Here is a 13,903-nt window from a genome sequence, read left to right as displayed (position 1 = left end):
AGGGCTTCGCCAAGCACCGCGGGAGAGGAGGAGTACTTGTGAGAGGGGAGGGCTGCACCAGAACTTTGTCTCTAGCTCCCATGCGCCTCCCCACTATATATAGGGGTGGAGGGGCTGGTTTCTTGCCCTCCAAGTCCATTGGGGCGTTGGCCAAGGTGGGAGGAAAGAAATCTCATTATTTTCTTCCCCACCGATTGTTATCCCCCCTTTTTAGGGATCTTGATCTTATCCCTTCGGGATATGATCTTATTCCTTCTAAGGGGGGATCTTGGTGCGCCTTGACCAGGGGTGTGGGGCCTTTCCCCCACTACCCACGTCCATGTGGGTCCCCCCATGCAGGTGGGCCCCACTCCGGAACCTTCTAGAACCTTCCCGGTACAATACCGAAAAATCCCGAACATTTTCCGGTGGCCAAAATAGGACTTCCCATATATAAATCTTTACCTCCGGACCATTTCGGAACTCCTCGTGACGTCCGGGATCTCATCCGGGACTCCGAACAACATTCGGTAACCACATACAAACTTCCTTTATAACCCTAGCGTCATCGAACCTTAAGTGTGTAGACCCTACGGGTTCGGAAGACATGTAGACATGACCGAGACGTTCTCCGGTCAATAACCAATAGCGGGATCTGGATACCCATGATGGCTCCCACATGTTCCACGATGATCTCATCGGATGAACCACGATGTCAAGGACTTAATCAATCCCGTATTCAATTCCCTTTGTCTATCGGTATGTTACTTGCCCGAGATTCGACCGTCGGTATCCAATACCTTGTTCAATCTCGTTACCGGCAAGTCACTTTACTCGTTCCGTAACACATCATCCCGTGATCAACTCCTTGGTCACATTGCGCATATGATGATGTCCTACCGAGTGGGCCCAGAGATACCTCTCCGTTTACACGGAGTGACAAATCCCAGTCTCGATCCGCATAAAACAATAGATACTTTCGGAGATACCTGTAGTGCACCTTTATAGTCACCCAGTTATGTTGTGACGTTTGATACACCCAAAGCACTCCTACGGTATCCAGGAGTTAAACGCTCTCATGGTCGAAGGAAGAGATACTTGACATTGTCAAAGCTCTAGCAAATGAACTACACGATCTTTTGTGCTAGTCTTAGGATTGGGTCTTGTCCATCACATCATTCTCCTAATGATGTGATCCCGTTATCAACGACATCCAATGTCCATAGCCAGGAAACCATGACTATCTGTTGATCACAACGAGCTAGTCAACTAGAGGCTCACTAGGGACATATTGTGGTCTATGTATTCACACGTGTATTACGATTTCCGGATAATACAGTTATAGCATGAATAAAAGACAATTATCATGAACAAGGAAATATAATAATAATACTTTTATTATTGCCTCTAGGGCATATTTCCAACAGTCTCCCACTTGCACTAGAGTCAATAATCTAGTTCACATCGCCATGTGATTAACACTCACAGGTCACATCGCCATGTGACTAATACCCAAGAGTTTACTAGAGTCAGTAGTCTAGTTCACATCACTATGTGATTAACACTCAATGAGTTTTATGTTTGATCATGTTGCTTGTGAGAGAGGTTTTAGTCAACGGGTCTGAACCTTTCAGATCCGTGTGTGCTTTACAAATCTCTATGTCATCTCCTAGATGCAGCTACCACGCTCTATTTGGAGCTATTCCAAACAACTGTTCTACTTGAAGCTATTCTAAATTATTGCTCCATTATATGTATCCGGTCTCTCTACTCAGAGCTATCCGGATAGGTGTCAAGCTTGCATCGTCGTAACCTTTATGACGAACTCTTTTACCACCTCCATAATCGAGAAAATTCCTTAGTCCACTAGTTACTAAGGATAACTTTGACCGCTGTCCTGTGAGCCATTCTTGGATCACTCTTGTACCCCTTGACTGACTCATGGCAAGGCACACTTCAGGTGCGGTACACAGCATAGCATACTGAAGAGCCTACGTCTTAAGCATAGGGGACGACCTTCGTCCTTTCTCTCTATTCTGCCGTGGTCGAGCTTTAAGTCTTAACTTCGTACCTTACAACTCAGGCAAGAACTCCTTCTTTGACTGGTCCATCTTGAACACCTTCAAGATCATGTCAAGGTATGTGCTCATTTGAAAGTATTATTAAGCATTTTGATCTATCCTTATAGATCTTGATGCTCAATGTTCAAGTAGCTTAATCCAGGCTTTCCATTGAAAAACACTTTCAAAATAACCCTATATGCTTTCCAGAAATTCTACGTCATTTTTGATCAACAATATGTCAACAACATATACTCATCAGAAATTCTATAGTGCTCCCACTCACTTCTTTGGAAATACAAGTTTCTCATAAACTTTGTACAAACCCAAAAATTTTGATCATCATCAAAGCATACATTCCAACTCTGAGATGCTCACTCCAGTCCTTAGAAGGATTGCTGGAGCTTTGCATACTTATTAGCATCTTTCGGTATTGACAAAACCTTTCGGTTGTATCACATACAACCTTTCCTCATTAAAATCGTCGAGGAAACAATGTTTTGACATCCTATCTGCAAGATTTCATAAATAATGCAGTAATCGCTAATATAATTCCAACAGACTCTTAGCATCGCTACGAGTGAGAAAATCTCATCATAGTCAACTCCTTGAACTTGTCGGAAAACATCTTAACGACAAGTTGAGCTTTCTTAATGGTGACATTTACCATCATTGTCCGTCTTCCTTTTGAAATCCATCTGTACTCATTAGCCTTACGACCATCGAGCCGTTCTGCCAAAGTCTACACTTTGTTTTCATACATGGATCCTCTCTCGGATTTTATGGCCTCAAGCCATTTATCGGAATCCGTGCCCACCATCGCTTCTCCATAGCTCGTAGGTTCATTGTTGTCTAGCAACATGACCTTCAAGACAGGATTACGTACCACTCTGAAGTAGTACGCATCCTTGTCATCCTACGAGGTTTGGGAGTGACTTGATCCGAAGTTTCATGATCAATATCATAAGCTTCCACTTCAATTGGTGTAGGTGCCACAGGAACAACTCCCTATGCCCTGTCACACACTAGTTGAAGAGACGGTTCAATAACCTCATCAAGTCTCCACCATCCTCCCACTCAATTCTTTCGAGAGAAACTTTTCCTCGAGAAAGGACCCGATTCTAGAAACAATCCATATTGCTTTCGGATCTGAATTAGGAGGTATACCCAACTGTTTTGGGTTTCCTATGAAGATGCATTTTATCCGCTTTGGGTTCGAGCTTATCAACCTGAAACTTTTTCATATAAGCGTCGCAGCCCCAAACTTTTAAGAAACGACAACTTAGGTTTCTCTAAACCATAATTCATACGGTGTCATCTCATCGGAATTACGTGGTGCCCTATTTAAAGTGAATGTGGTTGTCTCTAATGCCTAACCCATGAACGATAGTGGTAATTCGATAAGAGACATCATGGTACGCACCATATCCAATAGGGTGCAACTATGATGTTCGGACACACCATCACATTATGGTGTTCCAGGCGGTATTAATTGCGAAACAATTTCCACAATGTCTTAATTGTGTGCCAAAACTCGTAACTCAGATATTCATCTCTATGATCATATCATAGACATTTTATCCTCTTGTCACAATGATCTTGCTACTTCACTCTGAAATTACTTGAACCATTCAATAATTCAGACTTGTGTTTCATCAAGTAAATATACTCAACATTTACTCGAATCATCTGTGAAGTAAGAACATAATGATATTCACTGCATGCCTCAGCACTCATTCGACTGCACACATCAAAATGTGTTACTTCCAACAAGTTGCTATCTTGTTCCATCTTACTGAAAATGAGGCTTTTCAGTCATCTTGCCCATGTGGTATGATTTGCATATCTCAAGTGATTCAAAATCAAGTGAGTCCGAACGATCCATTTGCATGGAGTTTCTTCATGCATATACACCAATAGACATGGTTCGCATGTCTCAAACTTTTCAAAAACGAGTGAGTCCAAAGATCCATCAACATGGAGCTTCTTCATGCGTTTTATACCATTATGACTTACATGGCAGTGCCACAAGTAAGTGGTACTATCATTACTATCTTATATCTTTTGGCATGAAAATGTGTATCACTACGACCGAGATTCAATAAACCATTCCTTTAGGTGCAAGACCATTGAAGGTATTATTCAAAACTAGAGTAACCATTATTCTGCTTAAATGAATAACCGTATTGCGATAGACATAATCCAATCATGTATATGCTCAACGCAAACACCAATCTCGGTGGTAGAGGGAGCGTGCGATGCTTGATCATATCAACCTTGGAAACACTTCCAACATATATCGTCAGCTCACCTTTAGCTAGTCTCCGTTTATTCTGTAGCTTTTATTTCGAGTTACTAACACTTAGCAACCGAACCGGTATCCAATACCCTGGTGCTACTAGGAGTACTAGTAAAGTACACATTAACATAATGTATATCCAATATACTTCTATCGACCTTGCCAGCCTTCTCATCTACCAAGTATCTAGGGTAATGCTGCTCCAGTGGTTGTTCCCCTTATTACAGAAGCACTTAGTCTCGGGTTTGGGTTCAACCTTGGGTTTCTTCACTAGAGCAGCAGCTGAATTGCCGTTTCATGAAGTATCCCTTTGTTCCCTTGCCCTTCTTGAAACTAGTGGTTTCACCAACCATCAACAATTGATGCTCCTTCTTGATTTCTACTTTCGCGGTGTCAAACATCATGAATATTTCAAGGATCATCATATCTATCCCTGATATGTTATAGTTAATCACGAAGCTCTAGCAGCTTGGTGGCAATGACTTTGGGGAAACATCACTATCTCATCTGGAGGATCAACTCCCACTCGATTCAAGTGATTGTTGTGCTCAGACAATCTGAGCACAAGCTCAACGATTGAGCTTTTCTCCCTTAGTTTGCAGGCTAAGAAAATCGTCGGAGGTCTTATACCTCTTGACGTGGGCACGAGCCTGAAATCCCAATTTCAGCCCTCGAAACATCTCATATGTTCCGCGACGTTTCGAAAACGTCTTTGGTGCCTCTACTTAAACCATTTAATTGAACTATCACGTAGTTATCAAAACGTGTATGTCCGATGTTCGCAACATCGACAAACGACGTTGGGGTTCAGCACACTGAGCGGTGCATTAAGGACATAAGCTTTCTACTGATCGCATAATCGCTACTATCAACTTTCAACTATATTTTCTCTAGGAACATATCTAAACAGTGGAACTAAAGCGCGAGCTTACGACATAATTTGCAAAAGGTCTTTTGACTATGTTCAGGATAATTAAGTTCATCTTATGAACTCCCACTTAGATAGACATCCCTCTGGTCATCTAAGTGATCACATGATCCGAGTCAACTAGGCCGTGTCCGATCATCACGTGAGACGGACTAGTCATCATCGGTGAACATCTTCATGTTGATCGTATCTACCATACGACTCATGCTCGACCTTTCGGTCTCCGTGTTCCGAGGCCATGTCTGCACATGCTAGGCTCGTCAAGTTAACCCTAAGTGTTTTCGCTGTGTAAAACTGTCTTACACCCGTTGTATGTGAACGTAAGAATCCATCACACCCGATCATCACGTGGTGCTTAGAAGCGACGAACTGTAGCAACGGTGCACAGTTAGGGGAGAACACTTCTTGAAATTTTGTAAGGGATCATCTTATTTACTACCGTCGTCCTAAGCAAACAAGATGCATAAACATGATAAACATCACATGCAATCAAATAGTGACATGATATGGCCAATATCATTTTGCTCCTTTTGATCTTCATCTTCGGGGCTCCATGATCATCATCGTCACCGGCATGACACCATGATCTCCATCATCATGATCTCCATCATCGTGTCTTCATGAAGTTGTCACGCCAACGACTACTTCTACTTCTATGACTAACGCGTTTAGCAATAAAGTAAAGTAGTTTACATGGCGTTCTTCAATGACACGCAGGTCATACAATAAATAAAGACAACTCCTATGGCTCCTGCCGGTTGTCATACTCATCGACATGCAAGTCGTGAATCCTATTACAAGAACATGATCAATCTCATACATCACATATCATTCATCACATTCTTCTTGGCCATATCACATCACATAGCATACCCTGCAAAAACAAGTTAGACGTCCTCTAATTGTTGTTGCATGTTTTACGTGGCTGCTATGGGTTTCTAGCAAGAACGTTTCTTACCTACGCAAGACCACAACGTGATATGCCAATTGCTATTTACCCTTCATAAGGACCCTTTTCATCGAATCCGTTCCGACTAAAGTGGGAGAGACTGGCACCCGCTAGCCACCTTATGCACCAAGTGCATGTCAATCGGTGGAACCTGTCTCACGTAAGAGTACGTGTAAGGTCGGTCCGGGCCGCTTCATCCCACAATACCGTCGAAACAAGATTGGACTAGTAACGGTAAGCATATTGAACAACATCAACGCCCACAACTACTTTGTGTTCTACTCGTGCAAAGAATCTACGCAATAGACCTAGCTCATGATGCCACTGTTGGGGAACGTAGCAGAAATTCAAAATTTTCCTACGTGTCACCAAGATCTATCTATGGAGAGACCAGCAACGAGTAGAAAGGAGAGTGCATCTACATACCCTTGTAGATCGCTAAGCGGAAGCGTTCAAGTGAACGGGGTTGATGGAGTCGTACTCGTCGTGATTCAAATCACCGATGATCAAGTGCCGAACGCACGGCACCTCCGCGTTCAACACACATACAGCCCGGTGACGTCTCCCAAGCCTTGATCCAGCAAGGAGAGAGGGAGAGGTTGAGGAAGACTCCATCCAGCAGCAGCACAACGGCGTGATGGTGGTGGAGGAGCATGGCATCCTGCAGGGCTTCGCCAAGCACCGCGGGAGAGGAGGAGTACTTGTGAGAGGGGGAGGGCTGCACCAGAACTTCGTCTCTAGCTCCCATGCGCCTCCCCACTATATATAGGGGTGGAGGGGCTGGTTTCTTGCCCTCCAAGTCCATTGGGGGCGTTGGCCAAGGTGGGAGGAAAGAAATCTCATTATTTTCCTTCCCCACCGATTGTTATCCCCCCTTTTAGGGATCTTGATCTTATCCCTTCGGGATATGATCTTATTCCTTCTAAGGGGGGATCTTGGTGCGCCTTGACCAGGGGTGTGGGGCCTTGCCCCCACTACCCACGTCCATGTGGGTCCCCCCATGCAGGTGGGCCCCACTCCAGAACCTTCTAGAAACCTTCCCGGTACAATACCGAAAAATCCCGAACATTTTCCGGTGGCCAAAATAGGACTTCCCATATATAAATCTTTACCTCCGGACCATTCCGGAACTCCTCGTGACGTCCGGGATCTCATCCGGGACTCCGAACAACATTCGGTAACCACATACAAACTTCCTTTATAACCCTAGCGTCATCGAACCTTAAGTGTGTAGACCCTACGGGTTCGGGAGACATGTAGACATGACCGAGATGTTCTCCGGTCAATAACCAACAGCGGGATCTGGATACCCATGATGGCTCCCACATGTTCCACGATGATCTCATCGGATGAACCATGATGTCAAGGACTTAATCAATCCCGTATTCAATTCCCTTTGTCTATCGGTATGTTACTTGCCCGAGATTCGATCGTCGGTATCCAATACCTTGTTCAATCTCGTTACCGGCAAGTCACTTTACTCGTTCCGTAACACATCATCCCGTGATCAACTCCTTGGTCACATTGCGCATATGATGATGTCCTACCGAGTGGGCCCAGAGATACCTCTCCGTTTACACGGAGTGACAAATCCCAGTCTCGATCCGCATAAAACAATAGATACTTTCGGAGATACCTGTAGTGCACCTTTATAGTCACCCAGTTACGTTGTGACGTTTGATACACCCAAAGCACTCCTACGGTATCCAGGAGTTACACGCTCTCATGGTCGAAGGAAGAGATACTTGACATTGGCAAAGCTCTAGCAAATGAACTACACGATCTTTTGTGCTAGTCTTAGGATTGGGTCTTGTCCATCACATCATTCTCCTAATGATGTGATCCCGTTATCAACGACATCCAATGTCCATAGCCAGGAAACCATGACTATCTGTTGATCACAACGAGCTAGTCAACTAGAGGCTCACTAGGGACATATTGTGGTCTATGTATTCACACGTGTATTACGATTTCCGGATAATACAGTTATAGCATGAATAAAAGACAATTATCATGAACAAGGAAATATAATAATAATACTTTTATTATTGCCTCTAGGGCATATTTCCAACATGTAGATGCACTCTCCTTCCCCTCGTTGCTGGTTTCTCCATAGATAGATCTTGGTGACACGTAGGAAAATTTTGAATTTCTGCTACGTTCCCCAACATCTGTTAAGAAAGTACCTATTGATACAGGATCAGCTCCCAAGTTTGCTGTTCAAAATGGTCTAATTAAGTACAACAACAGAATCTATGTGGGAGCTAGCAACAACTTCAGACAGCAGTTGTTACAGACATTTCATACTTCTGCACTAGGAGGCCACTCTGGAATTAAAGCTACATATTACAGACTTAAAAGAGTGTTCTACTGGCCAAAAATGAGAAAAGATATAGAACAGTTTGTGTCACAATGCCATGTGTGCCAACTGAACAAAGTGGAACACATACATCCACCTGGCCTATTACAACCACTACATGTACCAGACATGGCTTGGGCTCACATCACCATGGACTTCATCACTGCTTTGCCAAAATCACAAGGGAAAGAGGTCATACTGGTGGGTGATAGATCCTTTCACCAAATATTCTCATTTCATTCCTCTAGCTCATCCATTTACAGTACATATTGTCTTTGAAGCACTCATGGATAATGTGGTGAAGCTACATGGTCTTCCTATCTGTATCATTTCTGACAGGGACACCATTTTTACAAGCAAACCATATCAAGAATTGTTTGCGGCTTTTGGAGTGAAGATCTGGTTCAGTACAACCTCTCACCCACAAACAGATGGGAAAATGGAGCGAGTAAGTCAGTGCTTAGAAGCTTACCTAAGAGGCATGGTTTTCCAAGAACCTAAGAAGTGGATCAAGTGGCTACCTCTAGCTGAGCTCTGGTACAACACAAGTTATCATTCTTCATTGAAATGCACTCCATTCTAGGCCTTATATGGGTACAAGCCTCCACAGATTGGTGTGTTTGCAGTGGATGCATCTCTCTCCCCTGAAGCAGCACCCACAATATCTGAAAGAGAGCACATGATCCAGAGACTGAAAGCAAATCTGGAACATGCTCAAAGTAGAATTAAACATTTTGCTGACCAAAATAGAACTGAAAGAGCCTTCCAGGTGGGAGACAATGTGTATCTGAAAATCCAACCTTGCAGACAGAATGCTTTTGGACTGAGAGGATCTTTGAAACTCGGATCAAAGTTCTATTGGCCCTACAAGATCATCGAGAGAATTGGAGAGGTCTCTTATAAACTTCTGTTCCCTGAAGGAACTAACAGTCTAACATACATCCAGTATTCCACATCAGTCAACTAAAGAAGCATATTGGCCATCAAGCAGTTCCACTTCCGCATGTGCCACTGGTCACTCCGGAGGGCTACATTAAAACAATTCCAGTGGCAGTTCTAGACAGGCGTGTCATTCAGAGGAACAAGAACCCGGTAGGTCAGTGCCTAGTATAATGGGAAAGTTTGGCTCCAGATAATGCAATGTGGGAAGATGCAGCTTTTCTCCTAGGACACAAGCTGTTTCGCCTTAAGGACAAGGCACTCGTCATGGCGGCGGCATTGTCCGGACTAGAACCAAGGTACTACTGAAGAGAAGACAAAAGCAGAAGATTCAGTTAACCAACGGCCCAGATGCAAGAAGATCAACGGCTCAGATGAATCCTCGCGTCTCCTACCAGATTAAACGCAACCATTATTATGTAACTGTTACTACAGTTACAGCCGCTGAGCTATCTCTGTCCTTATAACCTATAGCTCGAGAAGTCTCTGGTCAAGTCGATATTTTCCCCAATTCATAGCTTAGCTTAGAACCCTAGACTCTGTACTGCTAAGACGGGGTATCTTACCTCCGATCTACCTCAAACATGTACCAAATATTCCTGTTCTTGACCCGGTAAGTGATGAAATGAGTAGATCGAGCGATTCCCCCTGAATTGGTGCTTACATTTATACCCTTCTCTTTTCTTATTTAGGGTATTAACTGACTAGGTTGAAAATTCTTGTAGGGTGTCTGCCATCTGTTGGCAAATCTTGTGGCGTACTGTAATTCCGCTGACACTTCGTATGATTTTCCAGAAGATGAGGACTTCAATAGTGAAATAGAAATGAGCGACCTGATGGATGCAGATATAGGTGTTAGCTCTGGAGTATTTGGCAAATATGCTCAAGGCTATGCCACTGAGAGCCATATGGGGGAGAGCTCTTCGTCTCTAATCCATGCACCAATCTCACTCCATAATTTTGATGAAGGTAAACTTGAACTCTGAACTCTTTAACCTAATTTTAATTTAACTTTGATGGGGCTTTGGAATTATTTGAAGATGCCAAGGAAGAAAGAACACATGGCACACCAGAATTTTAAAAATCATCTATGACCAATAAGATAGATACAATGCAACAAGTACAACATGCAAGAAATGCTAGCTTAGAATTTAGCATGAGCCTTTTCTTGTATGTTTCATATGTGATCATGCAAAGAGTTATCCACCCCTGAATTAGTATTGACATTATTGTCAGAAACAATATCTATTATAAGCACCCGAGTTCCAATCATGTAATGTTTGCCTCTTAAGATGCTATTATTCAACCGATTTCCTCCAAGAACGTGCCATTTAAATAATGTCATCTAGCTGAGTCACAATTACTACACTTATTCTTTCATGATATAATTATTTGATTAAGTAATACCAGCCTTTGTGGCTTTGCCATTCTTCTTCTTTTTCTAATGCCATTAATGTGCTGGAAGGGAAACCATTTGCCACTCAGGTTATGCAAATCACGATTCAAAATATTACCAAATGGTAATTATTGTTAATTGATCTTTTGCTTTGTGCATATGCTGGTTATTTTTGTTGCCAAATAGATTAAGTGACTGATTTGAACAATTTTTTTGTTTATCAATACCATGTGCAATCTATTTGTGACAGTTACTTTGGTTTTACCAGGATGTTAATGTATAAACTATATTTATTAAGTATTTATGTCTTTTTCTTTCTACCAATATTTTCAAAGCAGATGATAATCCAACTTGTCTGAGATCAAGGTGGCAACTAGAGGCATATCTGAACCAGCAAGCTGACATTCTTGAAAAGTGAGCGTTCTTTTCTACATGTAATTAGCTCATCCCACTATAAACTTATACTACATCCTTCCGGAAATACTTGTTGCTCAAACAGATGTATCTATCACTGAAATACGTTTAGATACATCCGTTTGAGCGACAAGTATTTCTGGACGGAAGGAGTACCTACTGAAAACTAGAGTATATGTGCAGCATCTTTAACGGCAGCTCTTTTGCTGCAGGGATCCCAGCTCGGTGCCTTTAAATTCATTTAACACCACTATGACGCGGCTTCAGAAATTAGCTCCAGAGCTTCATCGTGTAAGTTATGGCACAGTATAATGCATCTCATATGTGACTATGCAGGACAGTGAACAGCTCCCAATACTTTTGGTCTACATTTTACCCTTGTTCTACCTGTCAGGTCCAGTTCTTGCAATACTTGGATGCTCTTTGCCATGATGACTATGTTGCTTCATTAGACCATCTTCACCGCTATTTTGACAGGTCAGTTCCATACGCCCAACTATACTATGGGTAATGCTGATATTTTGACCACATCTGCCCATGATTGAATGCCAGTATTGAGTATTTAGTCACCAGCTCATTGGTGTGAGTATTTGATGTTTTGACACCTGTTCTCTCCATTTAAGCAATGCCTGATGACTGGGCCTGATGACATTTTAAAGTTAATGAATGCCTTTAGAGCAACTCTAGCAGACCCCGCATCCCGCCCCGACCCAGAAAGTAACCACCAAAATGCGGGTCGGGGCCGAAAAACCTGCCCGATCAGACCCCGCATCCCGCCCCGGCCCGCAAAAAATTTTAGGGGGCGCGGCAAAATCTCAGCCCCAACCCGCGAGTACACAGGTTTCCCCGTCGCGGCTGCGATGCCCTGCATCACAGAGAAGTAGTTGGCGGGAGGGACATTTCAGCCCGCGCATTTTCCCCATCCCCTTTCGCCGCCGCCCGCCTTTGCTTCCGCCCCTCCGCCGCCGGCGATTCCGCCAAATCTACAGGTAGAAACGCGCCGCGGGGCCGCCCACCATCCTTCCGCGCCGTCGCGCTGCACCGCCCCCCGATCCGGCGAGAAGAGCGCCCTCATCGCTGCCGCCGCCGGGGATCGACCACCGCCGAGCCCGCCCCTCGTCGCTCCCGCCGCTGGGGATTGACCACCACCGAGCCCGCCCCTCATCGCCGCCCGGGATCACCCGCCGCATCCTCGACCGGTTAGTGTGCATTTTGTGATCTTTGCGAGCGAGCACTGTAATTCATTGACGCGATGGTGTGCATGTATATGGATTTGAGCCGGTGCGAGAAGCTCTTGCTCACCGATTCGTCTGATTCGGATGACTCGGATGTTGAGACTATGCTTGCCAACTTTCGGCAGCAGACATTAGTCATGGCACTTGCCGTGAAGGAGCACGAAGACGAGAACCAGAAGAGAAGGCGAGGATCGACCGTCGGGCGTCTTTGCATTCCTCGAAATCGTCATCTTGGGAACGAGATGTTGATGCAAGATTACTTCGTGGAGAATCCTACATACCCACCACACCTCTTCCGGAGAAGGTACCGAATGTGCCGATCCCTTTTTGTGAAACTTGTTCAAGCTTGCGAGGCAAATTGCCGGTATTTTACTCAAAGAAGAAATAATGCGGGCTTAAAGGGATTTAGTGCATATCAAAAGATCTCCGCAGCTATGCGGGTGATTGCATATGGCGTTCCGACTGACTATGCCGATGAGTACCTTCGCATTGGTGAAGATACTACAATTGAGTCTGTGCGTAGATTTGCAAAAGTGATCGTCCGTGTCTTTGGTCCTGAGTATCTTTGGGCACCCAACGAGGATGACACAAAGAAGTTGATGGCATCTAATGAGAGGGGAGGTTGGCCTGGCATGCTAGGTAGCATTAATTGTATGCATTGGACATGGAAAATTTGCCCGAAGGCATGGCAAGGAATGTATTGTGGCAAGTCTCGTGATGCAACAATTGTGCTAGAGGCCGTAGCATCCAAGGATTTATGGATTTGGAATTGCTTTTTTGGTATGCCAGGCACTCTCAATGATATCAATGTGTTGCAACGGTCTCATTTGTTTGCTAGGCTTGCTAGTGGTGCTGCTCCAGCTTGCAACTACACTATCAATGGGCATGAATTCACAAAAGGGTACTATCTTGCAGATGATATATACCCTCCTTGGTGCACATTTGTCAGGAGCATCAAAGAACCCAAAACTAAAAAACATTGTGAAGTTGCAAGGGTGCAAGAGGCAGCCCGAAAAGACATTGAAAGAGCATTTGGTGTTTTGCAATATAGATTTGCCATTGTCCATGGTCCTGCTCGTTTTTGGGATAAGAAAACATTGAAAAATATCATTACATGTTGTGTTATCCTTCACAGTATGATTCTTGAAGATGAGAGATGAATGAACTTGGAATTCTTCTACGACAATATGGGTAGCCGTGTCAAACCAGCTAGAGACCCTAACCGCATTAGAGCTTTTCTTCAAACATACAAGGAAATTGAAAATGCAGACACACATTTTCAACTTCAGGAGGATCTCATTGAGCACCATTGGCAAAGGGCTGGACAGTGACTCCTTTTTGTATT

At 43.9% G+C, this 13,903-nt stretch overlaps 1 pseudogene; it reads left to right on the top strand.

The window, feature by feature from the left end:
* LOC123139583 (anaphase-promoting complex subunit 5-like) overlaps positions 1 to 13,903 on the top strand; it is a 48,638-nt pseudogene that overhangs the window by 21,239 nt on the left and 13,496 nt on the right.

This window comes from Triticum aestivum, chromosome 6B (assembly GCF_018294505.1).
Source record: "Triticum aestivum cultivar Chinese Spring chromosome 6B, IWGSC CS RefSeq v2.1, whole genome shotgun sequence".
NCBI lineage: Eukaryota > Viridiplantae > Streptophyta > Magnoliopsida > Poales > Poaceae > Triticum > Triticum aestivum.
Note: the sequence above shows the minus strand (reverse complement) of the source record. Positions and strands in the feature narration are given on the sequence as shown.